Consider the following 22,706-nt stretch of genomic DNA (forward strand, 5'->3'; position numbering starts at 1 on the left):
CTTGTGGTGCTAAATAATTTTTATGGAATTTGTTTTTGTCTAATAAAAAGATGAGCAGTAAAGTAGATCCCCTGGAGCCAGCAACAATAGATTCCCCAGCAACAATAGACCTCACCCCAGCAACAATAGATTCCTCACACAACAATACACTTCCCCAGCAACAATGGACCCCACCCAGTAACAACAGGTCCCCCAGCAACAATAGACCCACCCCAGCAACAATAGTTCACCAGCTGTATATCCCCTGCAGGGGTAACGAGTAGTCACAGTATGTGCCACTGTGCAGCAGTGCTTGGCAAGACCAGGACCAGGATGATATCATAAGGACATAAGAAGAAAGGATTCCATAGTGTGAAACCGTTTAAAACCACTATTTATTAGGTCAGATAAAAAGGGTACTCACATTGTAATGGAAAAAATGAGCGGTGTACAATGCTTACAAAGATGTTCCTAAGCGTCAGCTTTGCAGGGAGATGTCAGCAAGGCATTCAGTCAAAGGCCACGCCGTGGCCTTTGACTGAATGCCTTGCTGACATCTCCCTGCAAAGCTGACGCTTAGGAACATCTTTGTAAGCACTGTACACCGCTCATTTTTTCCATTACAATGTGAGTACCCTTTTTATCTGACCTAATAAATAGTGGTTTTAAACGGTTTCACACTATGGAATCCTTTCTTCTTATGTCCTTATGATATCATCCTGGTCCTGGTCTTGCCAAGCACTGCTGCACAGTGGCACATACTGTGACTACTCGTTACCCCTGCAGGGGATATACAGCTGGTGAGTCTCTGCACAATCACAACGCGAGACACCAGCACTGGATTAACACCTGTTGTATGCTTTGAGGAATCCCACAAAGGACGCCTTTTTTCACTTATAGTGCACCGGGGACTTACCCATATGAACTGTTTACTATCATAGAACCATTTGCATGGCACGTGTGTTTAGCACTTTTCAGAGTGACCTCTTCATAGGGCACTTGTCACTTTGTTATTTGCAACATTTGTAGAACAACATTTTAATATTTATTTATTTAGCACTAGACACTTTAGAATTTTTTGCATGTCACGTGTGATGTATTTATTGCAACTTTGTGTTTTCTAGTGTTTAGACACAGACCGCTTCATGCTCTTAGCAATGGTTAATACTGTTTTTTCCTTTTGAGGGAATATAGCACTAGACACCTTGGATGCGATTTATTGCACTCATTATGCTTCTCATGTTTAAATCACCAGTCACTTTATTCCACAGGAGTGGTAATAACTGCCATACATATTTCACTTAAAGGAATACACACGTGACACTTTTGATAAAACTGTATATATGCAGACATTTCTTCTGCAACTTTGGGACAGCGCCACACTCACACACTTTTCTTTTTTCAAGGATCCAGAGATACCTGTCGGAGCCATCTGAGGGTCCCGGTCTATCTTGCAGAGCGGAGTGGTGTAACGGCGCTGGCTGGTGAGGAGCAAGACTGAGTGCACCGGAGCGGAGCTGTTCTATTCATTCTCCAGACCTGGTTAGGTGAGAGGGCTCCCACCCACAGTTTAACGCACTTTTATACACCTAAACTTATAACACAGTGTTGCTGGGACCTGTAGTCCCACAGAGAAGATCTTAAGCAAAAAGACTGAGTTTGAACAGGCCTCAAGCCTATCCTTCACTGTACTACTGACACCGTGTTACTAAAAGCCAAATTGCAAGTTGCAGGTGTACTGCACTACAAGAATAGTTCCAGCATCCATTTTCCTTTAATCCTGGTTTGTTCAACTGTTGGATTACAATTAGCATCACACAAATAGCTAGCAGAAGACAGAAGAAAGAAAGGACTGCATCTCTCACTACAAGGCCTTGCATCCTATTAATGATAAGAGGGACTGCATTATAAAGTAGGGGGAGCGCCCTAGAAATTGTGTTGTGCATGATTGATTAACTTTGCATTTCTGTGGTTACCAAGGTGTGCTGGAAAGGGTTAAGGCGTCTGTGCTCTGAGCATTAGTCCCACTTGGAGACGCACTTTCAGGGGTCATCTAAGACAACCTTATATGTACGAACTGTTGGGAAAACCTATTGAACTGTTGCATTACATTTGTGTGACAGTGCAAACAAATGTAATTACCATTTTATATCAGTTCCAGTAAAAATACGTTCCTAGTTAAGTACAATTGGTGTGGAGTGTTGTTCCTTTTCCAGCAGGTGGAACATCGGATACCCAGGTAATAACAAAGGTATACTATTGTTATATTGCACATTGTGGGATTATCCTTTACTATTAGCTTCACATCAACACTGCACCACAGCTGTGTCAAGTGGATTGAGTCAAGTAATTGGGGGTGTAAGAGCAGAGTACAGGCCCAATCAAATACCATCAGCTCCTTCGGGGGTCAGTGCTACATGTATATATTGAATAGACACAGGTTTTTATTTTGAAGAATATACCTATATTTTTATTCTTGTGCATTTGTTTTGCTATTTTTTTGTGCGTTTATTCTATAAAGACTCTTTGCATACAATTATTTTTAGATTTGCACATATTGTACTTTATATTTGCACATATAATAATATACAAGTATCAATACATACACTATATTACCAAAAGCATTGGGATGCCTGCCTTTACATGCACATGGACTTTAATGGCATCCCAGTCTTATGCCACGTACACAAAAAAAAATGAAGTTCAATAGCCAGAGCGGGTCTTCTGCTCTTCTGCGTGGAATTTTGTACGTCGGAATTGTGTACACACCTTTGGAATTTCCAACAACAAATTGGAATTTCCAACAACAAATTTTGTTGTCGGAAAATTTGAGATCCAGCTCTGAAACAGTTGTTGTAGGAAATTTCAACAGCAAATGTCCGATGGAGCCTACACACGGTCGGAATTTCCGACAACAAGCTCACATCGAATATTTGTTGTCGGAAATTCCGACCATGTGTACGCGGCATTAGTCCACAGGGTTCATATTGAGTTGGCCCAACCTTTGCAACTATAACAGCTACAACTCCTCTGGGAAGGCTGTCCACAAGCTTTAGGAGTGTGTCTATGGGAATGTTTGACCATTCTTCCAGAAGCACATTTGTGAGGTCAGGCACTGCTGTAGACAAGAAGGCCTGGCTCGCAGTCTCTGCTCTAATTCATCCCAAAGGTGTTTTATCGGGTCAAGTTCCTCCACCCCTAACTCGCTCATCCATGTCTTTATGGACCTTGCTTTGTGCACTGGTTGGAACAGGAAGGGGCCATCCCCAAACTGTTCCACAAAGTTGGGAGCATGAAATTGTCCAAAATGTCATGGTATGCTGGCACCTTAAGAGTATCCTTCACTGGAACTAAGGGGCCAAGCCCAAGCCCTGAAGAACAACCCTACACCATAATGATACCATACATGACACCATAATTCCAAATGATTTAGAAGAGTGCACAAAGTAAGGTCCATAAAGACATGGATGAGCGAGTTTGGGGTGGAGGAACTTGACTAGTGACTCTGACATCACAGGGCCAGTCAAGGCTGGGGAAAGATCACAACCATGTGGTCGGAATCCACCTAGATGCCTGGACTGGCACCTGGCTCAGCATCTCTGCAAGCCGCTCCTGCCTCCTCCACAGCCCAGCACTCCAGCGAGCGTGGGGGCAGAGCAGAGAGTGGTGACTGACCGTGCTCTCACTCAGAGAAGGGATCAGTGGTCCTTGAGCCAGCAGGGGACTGATGCAACATCCGCCTAGGTAAGTATGTTTACTTTTTTTGTTTTAAAAAAAAAAAATCAAAATTGACAACCCATAAACAGTCCGATTCTTGAAAAAGGAAATAAATAAAACCCTTCCGGAAAGCTAGTAATGTTAAACTGACTGATCAACCTGTTAGGTACACATTTAACCAGGGTATCACTTTTTCAAGCTCACTGGTGCTGATGGAGAGAGGGGCCTTTCTCGGCCTGAATATTTTTGCATAGTAGCTCCTAACTATTCAGCCTGTGTGCTGACACTTCTAGTCATTGGTCCTACTCTTCTGGCCTCCAACAACTCCTAATGGCCACCTGGCCCCAGCAGTGATGCAATGCTCAGGTACTGCTCGTTTTTGTCTAGGGCAGAGGAGAGCAGAAATATACTTACCTAATCCTCCCAGCACAAGAGCACCCCCACGTTCCAGCAGTCTTAAATATTGGACTGCCCTAAGCAGGCTGAATAGACCAGGAATAGAACACCGCTGGACAAGGGGGAATGCTGTTTTCCAGAGGATCGAAGGATCAGACGAGTATAAACTTTGTGCTCACCCCTCGACTAAACGAGCTGTTACCTATGCAGTGCAGGCCCAGCCCCACTGCCCCACTGCATAGGAGAAAAAAAATTTGCCCAGAGATGGGCTTTAATGGATTTTGATATGGGTTTTCAACCCATTATGTATATTGGCAATATAGCGGTCTTGTGGCCAGTCCCTCCCATCCATGAATGCGTGGCCTCCTCTGGGCAGAGAAGTGGTTGTGCCACCAGGATCACCAGAATCCCCTTTACTTTTATAAAGAGTAACAGTCAGAGCAAAAGGTTTACCAGTGGATAAGCTTATATCAGAGTTTGCATTCCCACTGAGCCACCAATCATTAATGCATCCACCACTTCTGCCCATGGGTCCTTTGACTTTGCTGACATTTTGATTGAGGCATATCACACCAGAAGATTACATCTAGTGTTCCCTGTCACTGGCATATTTGTTAAAAGACTTCCAAATGAAGTCTACTCTCCCTGATCCAGTCCAGTGGTCCAGGTTTTCAGCTGTTCAACATGTCCCTTCCCTGAGCTGTTGATTGGAGTGCAGCGGGTGTATTAAACCACTGAAGACTTGGACCACTGGGCTCTTATAAGAGCAGCCGTCCGGCTCTCTAGCAAACAGCTGAAAGACAACAGCTTGTTTAGTCGAGGGGTGAGCACAAAGTTTATACTCGTATTCATTTGTTATTGTTTTGTGTTTACAATGTGTTTGTGCTTAAACACATTGTAAACACAAAACAGACTGCAGTGCGCTGGGCCTGTCTGTTTTGATTCTGAGGCTGGGAGTGTTTAGAGTAACAGTGGGTGTGACCACCTGGCTCCAGTTCTGAGGCGCCTCCCCTGCTTCCAGCCAGAATGTTCTGGAAGAGGAGGCTGGGCCTAGAGCTGGAGTGGCAGGCAGCACAAGTGGGAGCTCTGACCAATCCCTAACTGGCATTGGCAGGGGGCCGGCCTCCTATATATGCTGAGGTCACATGCTGCTGGAGAGGAGTAGTCGACTGGGTTACGTGAAGAATGGAGTGCTAGACAGCCGCAGGATCACATCCCCATCTGGGGGGGTGTGGGATCGCAGGAGAAGGCCCGGGGAGAGCTGTGAGGGAACATTGCCTTCACACGGTTGTTGGCAATGTCTCTGTCACCACACGGTCGGTGGCAGGGAGCTCCTGGAGCAGAGAAGGCAGGAGAGACTGTCGGAACGCATGGTCCAGGAAAGTTCCTCATCAAGGACTCAGGGCTGGAAGATTTGTGAGTGTTACCACAGTGGATGGCTGGAGGTGCCAGGGAGTCTGTGAAGGGAACTCTGTTGGTACACATTCACTAATAGAGTCTGCATCAATACACATGGTGGATGATGGAGAACCCTGGATCAGAGAAGAAACTGTAGGGATGTGTGTATCAAATCAGTGTGGCCGGGGAACACGTGATTTGCAAGTTGGATTGGCTGGGAGCAGTATTTCATTTCCTAGAACATAGACTTTAACCTACTAGGCCTCCGGGAGAGGTTCTGCAGGCCTCAAGCCTAGTAGCAGCGAGTCACCAGAGCCAGTAGAGGGGCTTATTCAGAGTGAGTTCTTCATAACCATTAGAAGAGGATTGTTATACCCTAAAGTAATTACAAGTTGCGCAGGAGGAAACCAAGTGTGCAAGGAGAAGCAAGTTTGGGCAGGTGGTGAAGAGAACTAAGACCGTTACTTTTACACGGCCAAAAGTGATGTTTCTGTTCCTCACACGGTGATGGATGGAGAACTCTTAGTAACAGCAGTCTGCATGGAGATGCAGGGAGCAATAGTCTGCATAGGAGATGCAGAGGGAGTAACAGTCTGCAGGCAGCTGCAGGAGAAGATTTCTACTTAGTCAAGTGTACACATTCAATCTTCAGGCTCTAAACAGATCACAGTATACTGAAACCTGTAAATATGATGGCAATGATTAATTCTATGGACATTCCATATCCCAATCCCTATCCAAGTTGTACCCCCCCCCCCCAATAAAACAACAAAAACAAAGCTCGCAAATGACTGTTCATTGTCTCTGGAAAGGATGTATGAAGTCTGGCAGTGGGGTGATTTGGCGGATTGTTTGTCAGTAGTGCTAACACCATGGCTACATATACTTTAACTATATACTGCTTTGTGGAATTCTATTGAAGTTGACTGATAAAAAAGATAGATAGCAAGATTTGCTTCTAAGAAAAAGATGTAAATTAAACGGTGGCCTGTATTTAGTCCACGCTTCTGACATGGTTACTATCACAAAGCTGGCTATTACAGTGTTTGCAGTTTCACACAAATAAATCATGTGAAAATTAATTTGACAAGCTAATTCTAAGAGATTGGGTAGCCCTTGTTTCCTATACTATACCTCCCTCTAGTGGCCAAACAGGGTCCAAAAAAGGCATTTCTAAGCTATGAAAGTCATCTATGTTTCTTTAAGAATAGGAATATCAAACAATACTAAATAGCATTTATGCATAAAATAGTTTTGGTCGGTTAATAGTTCAGGTCTAGCATGAATAGGGATGGGGTTCAGGTTCACTGCTACCCTGGATTCACAGCAAACACCTGCAAATCTCAAAATTTGAGCCAAAAAGTTCATAGGTTAGCCTCCAGAAATAAGGAACAATTTTTAATTATAAAGACAGCGCATAGCCTTTTCTTCCAGTCAGCCAATACATTGAAGGAATGGGTAATTGGGCCCCTTGCTGTAAAAGTGTACTCACAGCAGCCGTATTGTCAGTGTGTGCTGGAACGTTTATGGAGCATTCACAATTATGTTTAAAGAGAGATATTTTTGATTATTGTTTGACAATAGCTTGCTTATCATTCCTACAAATGGACTTAATTCAAAAACAAGATTCACTCCCAAATTCTTCAATGAGGTTCTGTCAGACACCATAAACCAGGCGGAGACAGAAAATGCAGTTAAAAAAATTAACACACCTTTAATGGAATGGCAAAAATAACAGTTTAGGAACATAGTCAAAAACAGAAATTAAAAAATAATGTGTCTGCGCTAGAAAAAAATCACTACACTCAAAGTGCAGTATTAATAAACATAAGCAACCTGAGTGTTGAAATAAAATATAAAGTGCACAATACTATATAAACAGAGAATGTGAATGATCAAACAAAGTGACATATCAATTAAAATAATAAATAAATACTGGAGGGTATAGCAAATGGTGAATAAATAAAGTCCAAAAACGTGAATATCCAATGATGTAAAAGTGCCCGAATAAATTAGTCCCAAAATTAGGTGATTTTCACATATTCTATCTTCCAAAATGTGCCACCAAGAAACATGCTGTAGTGTCTTCCAGCCGCCCCCACAGGTGTATATGCTCACCTTCCTGTGTGTGACACAGCGATTAAACTATGCCAAACAAAGCCTTGGAGCCACTCCTGTGCTCATTAGGAACCAGCTGTGTAAACTTCCAATGTTCTCAAATGGAGATGGTTTATGCAAGAGAAAAAAAAAACTCCATAGCGCAATATGTAGGTATAAAGCATTTAATAAAATAATTAGCTCCCCTGTCTGGGGTACTCACATATTGTGGGTGCGTGAGTGCACCAACCATATCAAGCATAAAACGGATAATCTCCCGGTGTGGCGTGCGGTGTAGCGTGTGTAACGAAAAGACTCCTTCTCTCTCTCTGCTGACAGCTCCGTCCAGGCCCCTCCCCTACGCGTGTTCGGCACCGGGACCACGTGCCTTCTTCAGGGGGACTAATTTATTCGGGCACTTTTACATCATTGGATATTCACGTTTTTGGACTTTATTTATTCACCATTTGCTATACCCTCCAGTATTTATTTATTATTTTAATTGATATGTCACTTTGTTTGATCATTCACATTCTCTGTTTATATAGTATTGTGCACTTTATATTTTATTTCAACACTCAGGTTGCTTATGTTTATTAATACTGCACTTTGAGTGTAGTGATTTTTTTCTAGCGCAGACACATTATTTTTTAATTTTAATACTATACACGAATATGGAACGTGATTGAGTGTTTGCAGCTGGACTCCACTGTTCACTTATTACTCTATAGGCATTTGTCCGTAAGTGGCTCGCAAGGTTTTTAGCTATTATTCTGTAGTCAAAAACAGAAGCCAGGGTTTTGATGCCAGAGCGGGTAATCAGACGAGCCGGGATCAGGAAGCCAGGAGTCAGCTAAGTAAGCAGCAAAATCAGGAACAGGTAAGGGAAGAGAAATCAGCCAGGCCAAATCATACATAGGGACACAAGCAGGAACACACAGGAGGTATTGACTACGCAATGGCGAGGAGAGAATGAGCTAGGCTGCATAAAGGGGTTGTAAAGGTACATGTTTTTTCACCTTAATGCATTCTATGCATTAAGGTGAAAAAACATCCGACGATTAGCGGCCCTCCAGCCCCCCCCCCCCCCGTTTACTTACCTGAGCCCTCGAAAGTCCCGCGTTGTGAACGCGCTGGCTTCTCGGCTTTCATTGGATGATTGATAGCAGCGCAGCTATTGGCTCCCGCTGCTGTCAATCAAATCAATGACGCGGCGCGCAAGGGGCCCAATGATACAGTACAGGAGCGCGCCCGCAAGCTAACCCCCCAGGAGAGCGCTTCCCCAGAGGGGGGTTAGCTGTTGCGGGGAGGAGCCGAAACAGCCTCCGAGGGACCCCAGAAGCTGAGGATCAGGGCAACTGTGCAAAACGAACTGCACAGTGGAGGCAAGTATGACATGTTGTTTGTTATTTAAAAAAAAAAAAAAGAAACCTTTACAACCCCTTTAACCCTTTTGTGCCTAAGGGTAAAACAAATCTAAATGCTTAAGCACAATTTTGCAACATTTACATGTGTTAGTAAAACCGTACATATCACAACTACTTTGTGCATCCAGGTGGATTATACCTTGTTTTTTTCAGGACAAATTGGGCTTTCATTTGGTGGTAAATGGTAATGGATATCTCCTGATTTATTTTTTTGATTATCAAAAGGAAAACTGGCCCAAAATAGTAAAAAAAATATTTTTAAAAGCTGTATTATTCTCTGTACTACCATAACCTTCCACCAAAGAACAACCCAAATTTAATTCTCCTGATCCTGACGATCACATCGGACGTACAGCCCAAAAACAATAGTGAGCATTTTGCTTTTTTTATCCTACCTAAAGAACAAACTGACACTGATACTACAAAAAAGTAAAGCATTCTGTCCAAAAAAAATACTGACCCTGACCTTGACCTAAACACTAACCCTGGCACTGACCTAGATCAAAGCTTGACCTAGGTTTTTTTTTGTCCTTTTTTTATTATTCATTTTTTTATTTATTTTTATTTTTTATTTTTACACACACTTTTTTTTCTCTGCAAAGAGAAAGAAAACACAGGGGCGGGCTTCACGGTGACTGATCACTGTGATAGCCAATCAGAGGCTGTCACAGCGATCAGGTGACCAGGAATCGGGAGTTACCAATCCCCACAGAATAAAGCACAGTCTAGTGAGGCTGCATATTTGTGTTACGTCAGGGTGAAGGGGGTTAAGTAGCCAAAAGGGGTTGGCTGTGGGCTGGACTAATGAGGCAGGTTAATGGTAACCAGGTGAGTCACTATGGAAATGAGTGGCAGTAATTAACCAACAGCTGAGCAGCTCTAAACACTGAAAGAAAAGAGCTGCCCGTAAGTAGCAGAAGCCAACCTTGACAGGTTCACTGCAATATTTGTGAACTTTGATCAAGATTCACAAAACAGCCTCTCACCTTTTGTTTTTCTACCAAAACATAAATAGAAAAAAAGGTAATCTATGTTTTGACTGAAAAAAATCCATCCTTTTTGGCAATTAATTTTTACGGTATAAAACGATATTTGTGGTGAAGCCCTTTTACCGACCCCACGTGGCATTGCTCTCTGTCCTCCCTGGATCAATCACCAAGCAAAATCCTGGCTTTTACTACACTTTTCCTTGGCACAAGTTCTAGTTGTCACTTTTCCAAATTGTGCGTGGCAAGTCTCTAGCAAGAGCAAAGTTGTAGTGGTGAGTCTACAGCAAGAGCTCTGCAAATCACAGTGACCCCTGTGGTGGGATGATTATTGCACAACATAACTGAACCAGAACTTGCAGCAGACTTACAGAATGTGTATAAAGAAAGTTAATCTGGAGTCATGCAATGCGGACCTGTGAAGCCTGGCAAGTCTAGCAATAAGCTTAGCAAGTCATTTTCAAATGTGCAGCTCAATCTTGCTTTCTATCTGGGATGTAATTTTTCCATTTAACCTCCTTTTACATTTATTGTCCTTTTTTATATGCTATTTAAACCCTTTTTTCCCCTCTGCAGTAATAATTGACATAACAAGCAAAACACGATGCTCCCGTAGTGACTCAAGTATGGACTCCTCTCTCTTTTTCTCCTTTCGTGCTCTCTTTTTGCTGTCTCATATTTCTCCCTTTATCTTATCAGTTTATATGTGAAAAATTGCGAGGCTCATCACGACCTATAGCGTATAAGCTTTGTATTATATGCTATGGTAACATATGTTCATCTTCACTAGTCCTTTGGCTTATTTTGATCCATGATTCAGGTTGCTTTGCCCTCCTTATGACCGTTTTCGTATGTAGTGCCATCTTGATATATACTTTGGTATGCTACATCATTTATGACATTGTGAGCCACCTATCTTATCGTACGTTTGACCTGCTATGTTCCCATAAATATATATTTTGGCACTGTCACCACAGTACACTTAATGGTACAGCATACCACGTCCTAATTATTTCTGCAAGACCTGCTATGTTTGTTTCTTCTTCCATAAAAATATATTCAACCTTAAACAAAAGGGTAACACCCCCACCGCTCCACAGGGTAGCAGAAACGCTTGAGAGTCCCCTGTGTGTATTGTTACTTGCTGTTCATATGTACATCCTTTCTCCCTCCCCCCAATCTTACATCCATACCCTAAAATCATCAGTCCATATGGAGCATCAGCAGAGGTTTTTCTCTACTGAATCACATCGTATACAACACTTATGCAGATATACCAACCCCCATCCCCCTTATTTCCTGGTAACCGGACCACAAACAGGCAAGGCAGCCATTCTTATTGCTTGATAACAAGTTTAAAGCATGTTAGACCCTAAAAACAAAAACGTATCGCAGCTTACCAGTCCCTAGATGTGGTTGCTGAATTTGTTTTCTTTTATAGGCTTTCTTCCCTTTATGTTTACCTGATAATGCTGTGAATAATCATGACAGCTTGGCGAACTGATACAGTCTAAAATACATCAAATTGCAGTGACCTTCACATGAAAGCTGGAAAGAATAAAATCGGGCAATCATCTACGTATCAATTTACAGTACAACACAAAACATAACTAAAAACAGGTTAATGAATCAAAAAGGCATTGGATGACAATAGTCTCTCTGGTGAAATCCATCTCTGCATCACTGCTTTTGCCAGAAGTATTTTTAGAAGAGCCAAGCCAGTTAAAAATACTCTGACTCCTAGCCATCTGCCAAAGTCAAGCATTAGATTTAAGGCATGAATAATACGTAGCTGTATGTGTAGTCATCTAAATGCTTGCCTTGTAATACATAAAACCAATTCTTTCTAATCTTTTGTCAATGAGGAGATTTTTACATGGATGATTTTATCATCGGATATATATATTTTGTCAATATCACTTCTTCAGTACCAACATTTCATATCCTACCTTCAGGGCCAATATGTGGGCTGAACATCGAAACCAATTGTCAGATTTAGCTGATGTTGCAGACATAAAAAGAAAAAATTCCAAGATCATAGTATATCTGCACATCAGTTTTACTGATGGTTTATGCTTACAATACATCAGTAAAACTGAACCTGCACCATTACTTTTTTTCAAAACTTTTGTTTATAAAGCCAAACAGACTTGCTTACTGGCTAAGTAGTCAGAAACAATTAAGTACTGTCTGATACTTTTTTATTTGCACTACAATTTTTCAGGACAAGCTTTCAGGGTGAACCCCCCTTCTTCAAGGTCCAAGCAGTACTAACACAAAGTTTTAGCAGAATGGGGGGGGGGGGGGAGAGACATCGTCGGTTAAAAAAAAAAAAAAAAAAAAAATGGCCGACATTCAGCCGATGTGTATGTTGGTCTGTCTGACAGAAGCTGACCGTTTGGCCAGGTTCTGCCGGATGAGCATGCTGGAAAACCGGCAGCCGACCGACTCCTGATCAGCGCTCTCTGCCATTGGCTGATCTAAGTGTTCTGATGGGGGGGGGGTCCATCCTCCTGTCAGAACACAACAGCTTAGCGGGGGGAGATCACTGTGCTAATGTCAAATGGTTAGTACAGCATCTCCGACTGGAGCTGGCAGCTTTTCGTTCAACCCGCTGGGTTATATGAAAAAAAAAAACGTGTAGTGTGTACCTGGCTTAAGAGAACCCAGGTCTAGATTTAGGCCATTATCTTTTGTGTCAAATAGAACCATCATTCTTCGTTCAAAAGTTTTCCATTCCTGAATAATTTTGAAATTCCCTTTAAGAACTAAAACATTAAGGTCTTCCATAGTGTGGTTGGTCCGGTTGTGATGGCTACAATCAGCTCAAGCAAGATGGCCCAGTAGTGTAACTCAATTCCAGATTCCATTGCCCTGCCCACTTTACTTTATGTCATCAGTGGCATGATTTTATTTCCTTAAACTAAATAAAGGTGTAGCGCTTATATAACAGAAATCAAATATATAAAACTATTTATATTCTACCACGTGTTGATATCACTTGTAACATTTAGGCCTCATGCACACTGGACTTTTTTGCAGCTACTTCTGGGGGCATCAGGCATTTTTTTTTCCTGCCTCTAAACTCCCCTGCATGTTATTCTATGTGTCCATGCACACAAGCTTTTAGCAGCATTTAGTGGCACGGCTTTTTAGAGGCAGGGAAAAAAAAAAACACTGCCTTTGCATCCAGGAGCAGCAGAGTTTGGGCAGAAAAGACTCTTGGCACTGCTAAACACACCTAAACACTAGGTGCCCAAAAAGCTTGTGCATTAATTCATTTCAATAGCCAGAATTGATTATTATTCTGGCCAATTAAATAAATTAACGCCCAAGCTCTTAATGCCTGTAAAACATCCCTACAAGCTTTAGACACTTTTACAAGCGTCAGGCTTTTTTTCTGCCAAAACGCTGCTGCCAGAAGAAAAGGCTTCTAGGAGAGTCTGCAAAATGGTCTGTGTGCATGAGGCCTTAATGTTCCACATGCAAATAGTCTCTCATATAGATCACTTAAATCGTTCCACCACAACAATCAGTGCACGTCAGTTCATTAACCATTAATGATTCCACCCAAACTTGTGTCTTCCACCACTCCCCCACACCGTGTACCTAATTTCCATCAGATGGGCTCTCACCTGATAGATTTGACCTGCAAAAAAAAGGAAGGGTCAAATAAAGCTTATGTCCCTCTTTAAGTGGGATCAGCACTCCTTCATATAGATAGGTGTTCTTATTCAATAATCATAGCAATAGCAATGTCGTTTTGTAGCAACACTCCTGCACTCAGGGGCATACCTAGAGCATTTGGCACCCAGGGTGGATCCTATATCTGGCACCCCCCCCAACTTTAAAATGTAAAAACACCCACAAAAAATTGTAATGTTTTTATTTATTGCACAAATTTGTAAACTTAAGGTCAACTTGAAAAAACAAAACAATGAAAAATAAATTATTAACTTATTTACTTAAACTTATTTAATTTATTTAGAACGTTTACTGAACAGATAACACTGTTTTTTATAAACAAAAAACACAGATCCAAAGTCCAAAGTGACCACTCAGTCTATATTGAAAGGATTCATTCACATCCTCTGCCTTCGAGCTTTCCGTTCCGCAAATCGATTAATCACTGCATCAAAGTTAATCTTCTTGGCATATTCATGTTTAATTGAAAGTATGACCAGATTTGTCAATCTTGTCTCACTCATGGTGGAGCAGAAGACGTTATCTATTCATTTTGAAAGCAATGGACACACAGAGTAAAAAAGACAAGTTAGGCAAAGATTCACAAAAATCCCATTTAACAATGAACTGCAGGAACTGCAAAACCATCCAGGTCTGTGCCTCTTTAACGCTGATCGTGGCAGCTTCCAAATGCCTCCGAAGGCGTTCAATCCCCACACAGATGTCTTCATTTGAGAAACCGTCAAAAACCTCAGTCAGTTTTGGAGAATAATTGCGAAGTTCTTTTTCTGTTGCAACAACAAGTGTTTGGGTGAATAACAGCAAACATTGAATTAATTTTTTTCAATTGCCTTAGTATGAATTTCCAACTCCTGGTGAAACCGATCAAAGGCACTCAAACATAGCCCTTTTAATTTCCTCTGGCAATGCGAGACCAGCATCCTTTGCCTTCTCTCCTGGCATTGTTTTCTGGAGCTTTACTCTCCCTCTTCTCTTTATAGAAATGCCCATTTCCTCAGACATGGTAGTTGCAAAATTAATGGCCTTTTCCACAATTTAATTTCACTGATCTGCAAGAAACACTTTCAGAGCTTGTAGCTTCACATTGTACTTTTCAAGAGCGAGTCCCACTGTTTGCAAATACTTCTGTGCGATATTAAATTCTTCCAGAACGTCATACCCGAAAGAAAGATAACACAAAAAAGTAAAAATCACATACGGCAGGCAGCAACATCTGAGCGGATCCTCTTGTGTCCACATTTTCTTTGGGATCACACGGCTTTTCAAGGGCTGAAGTCAGTTTTTCTAAATTTGCCCTCACTGGCTTCACAGCATCATAATGAGCACTCCATCTTGTTTGGGGAGGTCTTTTCACTGTCACAGCTAAATTCTCCAGCAGCAATTCTCAACGATGTGTAGAAACTAAAAAGAAGGAATACACTCTCTCCAATGTTCCAAAAAAAGTCATACAGGAAGCAACACTTCCAAATGAGTGCATCCCACAAAGGTTCAGAGAATGGCTTGCACATGGGATAAACAAAGCCTTGGGATTAATCTTTGCCTGAACATAACTATGAATCCCTGCCATAGTTGAAGCATGGCGAAGGCTTATGTCCAGTCCATCTTCCTCCAGATGCTGCAGGATATTTTCTGTGAGCTCAGCAGCAGTCTTTTACTTCAACATTATCACCTTCAATATGGACATATCTGATCACTTAGGGATCACAGGGATAGCACTAGAGCCCACCTAGGTATATGTGCATAAAATGTATGTTTTTTATAATTACTGAATTTCATGTAACTAACTTTGGTTAAACTGCGTCTTATATTTGTTATCTATCCGCACACTCCGGGAGTGCCATTTGATCTGCACATTTACCCATTGTATTTATGGAGGAGAGGGGCGGGTTCTTAGGCACAGTGTGGAGGGTATATTTTGGGTGAGTGCAGCGTAACCTCCAGCTTTTGGAGACGTCACGTTGATGATGAAATGCGTCAAGATGGGACGCACATTGCATTACATTGTACAGAGGTGGAATGCACGCTGACACCAAGCGGGTCCTGCTTCCCCTGCACAGTGCGGATGTTCGCACAGGAGGGATAGTTAGCCATTTTTGTATGTATAGCCTACTATGGAGGCTTTTAATAAAGCTACCCAAAACTTTTTTACGTTATGAGTCTGTACTTTCTTCTGCCATTGACATCCCACACTGGAACCTTTGACCGCCTCAAGGAGGGCACACTGGGAACTGGCTGGAAGATTAGACTTTGGTCACGGAGACCACCAAAGCCTTTACTGATCCTTTTTGTCATAACACACAAGACAGGTCAACATCTGGCGAGTGCCGACCTTCACCTTACTTTTTACATGTGGCGTTTCCTTTTTGGAGCTAATTATTGAAGTAATTTGCTGATCACTGCAGGAAAGATTCCACTTACTGGATGTCACAAGATTATTTTGGTACTTTGCGCTTTAATTATCACTATATGGATTTCACTTGTTTCTGTTTTTAGTCCAATTTGTGTTTGTTCCATAAGGTGTAGAATGTTTTCTTCCCTTTAAGCACATTAATATACGTCACTTTATATATATATATATTTCTTTAGTAGCAAGCGCTATTTTTTATAGCACATCACTCTTGCGGACTATAACTCAGTTTTAACCATTAGGTTTGGGAAAACAGCTGCAAGTACTAGATTATTAATTAGTGCAGGTTTATATGTTTTTCACTATTGGTGAGAGTGGATTTACATTTTGCACATATCTGATCACTTCACACACCTGATAAGTGTGTGACACATGAGGAGTGCTGTCAAAAAGAATCCCAAAGTACTTTGCTTTCTTGATATCAGCCACTATTTTCTCTTTCGCATGATTCCCCAGAAGAAAAATGAATTCATTCTGAATTTTTGGAGAGAAATAAGAAGTCATTCTCTTCCCAGATGCAATAGGATGTTTCAGCCTTATGAAATGTTCCTTTGAAAATGGATCATAATTTGAGAGCAATTCTACCAATTCCAGGAAGTTTCCTTTGCTGATGACATGGTCTCTCTATGACCACGAAAATGGAGATTCTGGTGAGCCAAAAACAAGGTTACAGCCAAGAGGCGATGCAAAATATCCCTCCATTTCTTTTTCTATTTCACCACCGTTTGGTGGACACCATCAATGCATTTTTGTAGCCTCAGTCCTGCTCTCAAAGTCTTCCATTTCTCCAAGCATGTACAGTTGCAATAAAAAGTATGTGAACTCTTTTGGAATGATATGGATTTCTGCACAAATTGGTCATAAAATGTGATCTGATCTTCATCTAAGTCACAACAATAGACAATCACAGTCTGCTTAAACTAATAAAACACACAAATAATTAAATGTTACCATGTTTTTATTGAACACACCATGTAAACATTCACAGTGCAGGTGGAAAAAGTATGAACCCTTGGATTTAATAACTGGTTGAACCTCCTTTGGCAGCAATAACTTCAACCAAACGTTTCCTGTAGTTGCAGATGCAGTTCAGCAATATTCTTGGGATGTCCGGTGTGAATCGCTTTCTTGAGGTCATACCACAGCATCTCAAATCGGGTTGAGGTCAGGACTCTGACTGGGCCACTCCAGAAGGCGTATTTTCTTCTGTTTAAGCCATTCTGTTGTTGATTCACTTCTATGCTTTGGGTCGTTGTCCTGTTGCAACACCCATCTTCTGTTGAGCTTCAGCTGGTGGACAGATGGCCTTACGTTCTCCTGCAAAATGTCTTGATAAACATGGGAATTGATTTTTTCTTTGATGATAGCAATCCGTCCAGGCCCTGACGCAGCAAAGCAGCCCCAAACCATGATACCTCCACCACCATACTTCACAGTTGGGATGAGGTTTTGATGTGCTGTGCCTCTTTCTCCACACATAGTGTTGTGTGTTTCTTCCAAACAACTTCATCAGGGGGATCATGAGGAGTGTGTATATTTTAAAAAGGTGTGACATCACGATGTGGGGTGGGGCGGCGGGTTGCTGAGCAGGAAAGGGATCAGGTGGCTGGTGCACAGCGCTGTCTGGGAGGATCTGTTTGCATGTCCAGAGGGCTCCTGTGCTGACTGCGGGATTAAAGGGATCCGGACACCTGGGATGGGATCGGCATCACTCCGAGAAGTCCAGACTGAGCTCTTGGTAAGGAGGCAGGGTGCAGTCATTGGAGGTCATGCACTGGCTCCCCAATGACAGCCATCTCCTGCTGAGAAAATTAGCTTAGGACACAGCTGGTGGAAATCATCCCCATGACTAATCCATGGGAATACGCATGGGCCGAACACCCCCGGTTCGATTCGCATCAGAACACCTCAAACAGGCAAAAGTTCAAGCGAACATGCAAACCCTATTAAAATCTTGGGGACATGAACATGAGAAATCAAAAGTCCTAATTTAAAGGCTTATGTGCAAGTTATTGCCATTGAAAGTGTGTGGGGACCAGGGTACTGCCCTAGGGGACATGTATCAATGCAAAAAAAAAGTTTTTAAAACAGTCGTTTTTTCAGGAGCAGTGATTTTAACAATGTTTAAAGTAAAACAATAAAAATAAAATATTGCTATAAATATCGTGCCTGGGGGGTTCCCTTAGTCTGTAAAGTGGTGCATTTGTGCGATGTGTAGAACAGTGCCGCAGCTATAATGACATTTCTAAAGGAAAACATTTTATATAAACTTGCTTGTGGCTGTAATGTATTGCCGGCTCCCGGCAATATAGATGAAAAATCAATAAAAAAAATGGCCCTACCAAAAATCCATACCAGACCCTTTATCCGAGCATGCAGCCTAGAGGTCAGGATTGGGGGAGGACAAGCGAGTGCCCCCCCAAACCATACGAGACCACATGTCCTCAACATGGGGGGGTGCTTTGGGGCAGGGGGGCTCTGCCCTCCAAAGCACCTTGTCCTCATGTTGGTGGGATCACGGGCCTCTTCCCAACAACCCTGGCCGGTGGTTGTCGGGGGTCTGCGGGTGGGGGGCTTGTCGGAATCTGGAAGCCCCCTTTAACAAGACTTGAAGATGAAGATCAGATCACATTTTATGACCAATTTGTGCAGAAAACCATATCATTCCAAAAGGGTTCACATACTTTTTATTGCAACTGTAAGATGCTGCTCAGAAGCTTCATGATCAGACACCTTTGAATTCAGCTTCAACCACACCTGAAACCCGGTAACAAAACTGGATGTTACGGTTACTTTTTCATCAAGAGGAAAAAGTCTGCAGCAAAAACTTTCTTTTGCTGGCGAGTATACTATCCTCATTCTAAGAACCTTCTCACCATTTGGCAGAGCCTTATAGAACCATACAGTGGTGAGCTGTCGACTTTTCCCTTTTGATTTCTCTTCTGGTCTTTCAACAGCACTGAAAGGCCCATCTCTATTTTGGGAAAGGTTCACTTCCCCTCTTAATAAAAGGTCCACTCTTAATTCATCTGGAACTGGCCAAGCAGCAACATCAGAATAAACTGGTAGTTTCGCCTCTTCTTTTGCATGAGTCTTGCTGGGGGAGGCTTCTGCTGGCATCTAATTCCTCTACATAACTGCTTGGAGATAAGTTGATCTTTTCCAATTCTTGTCTTTTTACATGTGAATGTTCTTGAGAAGATGCTTCTGGAATTTTCCCCTTGAATTCACCAGACTGAATGCCTTCAGCACTTTCTCCTACTGCAGTAAATTTTGAAGGCGTGACATATTTTAAAATGGATCCAGACACTGCCTCAGCTGATTGTTCTTTTGACTTCTTCATTTTTGTTGCTGAAACCCACTTGGTCGATTTTGACTCATATTGGTGTTTTCTGAAAAATATACTTTGACTCGATCGTAGCCCCATGACGTTTTTTTGTTTTATTTGCTATTTTTCAGGTCCGTTGTGCGGCGTGATTGACGGAGGTACATAGCGGGACACTTTTCTCTTTTTTAATAAAGGAATTGTCAAAAACTGTCTCTCGTGTTTTTTAATTTTTGACACTTTTTGGTGAATGGGTAGGGGGTACAATGTACCCGATACCCATTCACATAGGGGGAGCCAGGATCTGGGGGCGCCCTTGTTAAGGGGGGCTTCCAGATTCCGACAAGCCCCCCACCCGCAGACCCCCGACAACCACCGGCCAGGGTTGTTGGGAAGAGGCCCGTGATCCCACCAACATGAGGACAAGGTGCTTTGGGGGGCAGAGCCCCTCTGCCCCAAAGCACCCCCCCCATGTTGAGGACATGTGGTCTCGTATGGTTTGGGGGGGCACTCGCTTGTCCTCCCCCTATCCTGACCTTTAGGCTGCATGCTCGGATAAAGGGTCTGGTATGGATTTTTGGTAGGGCCATTTTTTTCATTGATTTTTCATCTATATTGCCGGGAGCCGGCAATACATTACAGCCACAAGCAAGTTTATATAAAATTTTTTCCTTTAGAAATGTCATTATAGCTGCGGCACTGTTCTACACATCGCACAAATGCGCCACTTTACAGACTAAGGGAATCCCCCAGGCACGATATTTATAGCAATATTTTATTTTTATTGTTTTACTTTAAACATTGTTAAAATCACTGCTCCTGAAAAAACGACTGTTTTAAAAACTTTTTTTTTGCATTCATACATGTCCCCTAGGGCAGTACCCTGGTCCCCACACACTTTCAATGGCAATAACTTGCACATAAGCCTTTAAATTAGGACTTTTGATTTCTCATGTTCATGTCCCGAAGATTTTAATAGGGTTTGCATGTTCGCTTGAACTTTTGCCTGTTTGAGGTGTTCTGATGCGAATCGAACCTGGGGTGTTCGGCCCATGCGTATTCCCATGGATTAGTCATGGGGATGATTTCCACCAGCTGTGTCCTAAGCTAATTTTCTCAGCAGGAGATGGCTGTCATTGGGGAGCCAGTGCTTGACCTCCAATGACTGCACCCTGCCTCCTTACCAAGAGCTCAGTCTGGACTTCCCGGACTGATGCCGATCCCATCCCAGGTGTCCAGATCCCTTTAATCCCGCAGTCAGCACAGGAGCCCTCTGGACATGCAAACAGATCCTCCCAGACAGCGCTGTGCACCAGCCACCTGATCCCTTTCCTGCTCAGCAACCCGCCGCCCCACCCCACATCGTGATGTCACACCTTTTTAAAATATACACACTCCTCATGATCCCCCTGATGAAGTCATGTGACCCTGTGATGAAATGCATAGGGGCGGGGACCATAGTTGATGATGTAATCAGGCACAGAACAGCAAGGAGAAACTGTATTTGTCAGTGTAGCTGGAGTAAATATAAAGTGGTTCTGTACATATTTAATGCTTTGTATTGGTAGTACACTGGAGCACATTTTAATGTGAGTGACATTTTATGGAGTGTGTGCATATTTAAATAAAAGGTGAAGCACTATGCGATGTTTTTTCTTTATATGATATTGAGTAGAGGAATAGAGCTGGAGAGTTGGAGACATTGGGAGCCAATTTAAAGTTAAAGTGCTGCTACAAAACGACAGAGGGCTTATTGCCGAGTACCTGCGTAACAGGATGGGTAATAGCTTGAATGAACATATAGAGTATAACTGTAACTTGCAGTTTACCAAACAGATTAGTTAGAATTATTATTTCAAAACAGGGTCAGAATGGCAAAGAGTATGCATATACTGCAGAATAATAGAAAACCGATCATAAAAGCCGCACAAATATGGACTCTTCACAGCACTGTTTCTGATACACAATTAGAGTAACGTGGTCGCATAGCAATGAGACAGTTGAGAACACAGAAATAGTTTATACACACACACACACATACACTCTTACAGTGGCAGGGCCTTGTACTCTCACAAGTAGGGAAAAAAATTGGGGGCCTCTGTTCCACAGCGTGTACGTACCACTTTAGTTTGTTTATGCAGGGATCCATCAGATGGAATTACAGGCTGGAATTTTCAAAACCTTCTCCACAGAGGTATCTGGATTCCAAGAAACCAGGACAGTTTTTTTTTGGCTATGATATACCTCCTGGAGGTATAGTAGCTGTAAAAGAGGGCAGTTTGTTCGCTAAAGGCCTAGCGAACAGAGTACAGAAATGAGTGCCTGCAGGCCATCGTGAAGCATTTCTTGCAGAATTGGGGTTGCATTTACGCACATGTAGTTAATTTTGTGATCAGAATAATTAGTTGTTTTAATGCTGAAAAATACAGGCAAATACTCATCCCTTATGCAATACTACCAGGGAAATGTCTGATCGGTCCAGCATTCATTTTCTAGCACATTTTCAGCATATATATCAAAATTGATCAATCCTGATGTACTGAGGATCCAATTTCTTGAGGCCCCAAAACGCCAGGACAGTACAAATACCCCCCAAATTACCTTTTTGGAAAGTAGACAGTCTGAGGTATTTATTAAGAGTCATGGCACTTTTTTTTGAAGTTGTAATTTTTTGTCACTATTTTATTTTAACTTTATACTTTAAATGTAATTTTTTTCTTCAATTTTTAAAAATATTTTTTTATACTGTGACCAGAGCAAGTGTGTTACCATAGCAACACTATACCACTCTGGGGAGTTGATGAGGATTTTATTTTTTAACATACGATACTTGCTTATAGCAGTGAATTTCACTAATACAAGTAAATATTTTTACTGAACAACAGTGTGTAGACACAGTCTATTGTGATTAGTCACATCTAATCACATGGTACAAATGGGCTGAGATTGGCTCTGTCTGTACCATGTGATCGCTGTGACATATCACAGCTAGCAACGCAATTGTATACAATGAATGGCATGAAAGGAAGCCATTCATTGTTTACAACTGTCATGTGATCTGCTGTGATTGGTCACAGCGATCACATGATACTGGCAGCTGGCCGGTATAGTGATCAGTCACCCGCTGTGTCCAGTAGACGCAGTGGGTGACAGATCGTGCTAGAGAGCGGCCACACTAGGCACGTTCTCGGGAGGTTGTCATTTGACATCCTCCCAGAACAATTGGGTTCCCACCTGTCTGTCCAGTGTCACAAAGTTGGGTCTCCATC

At 42.2% G+C, this 22,706-nt stretch overlaps 1 long non-coding RNA gene across 1 annotated transcript in view; it reads left to right on the forward strand.

The window, feature by feature from the left end:
* The window catches only part of LOC141128872 (uncharacterized), a 51,953-nt gene extending 50,148 nt beyond the window's left edge, over positions 1–1,805 (forward strand). The window contains exon 4 of the long non-coding RNA XR_012241743.1: positions 1,386–1,805. This is a non-coding gene — a long non-coding RNA (uncharacterized lncRNA). The remainder of the gene's footprint in view (positions 1–1,385) is intronic.
* Positions 1,806–22,706: the final 20,901 nt, after the last annotated feature.

The sequence above is a fragment of the Aquarana catesbeiana genome, linkage group LG02, assembly GCF_042186555.1.
Source record: "Aquarana catesbeiana isolate 2022-GZ linkage group LG02, ASM4218655v1, whole genome shotgun sequence".
Classification (NCBI taxonomy): Eukaryota; Metazoa; Chordata; class Amphibia; order Anura; family Ranidae; genus Aquarana; species Aquarana catesbeiana.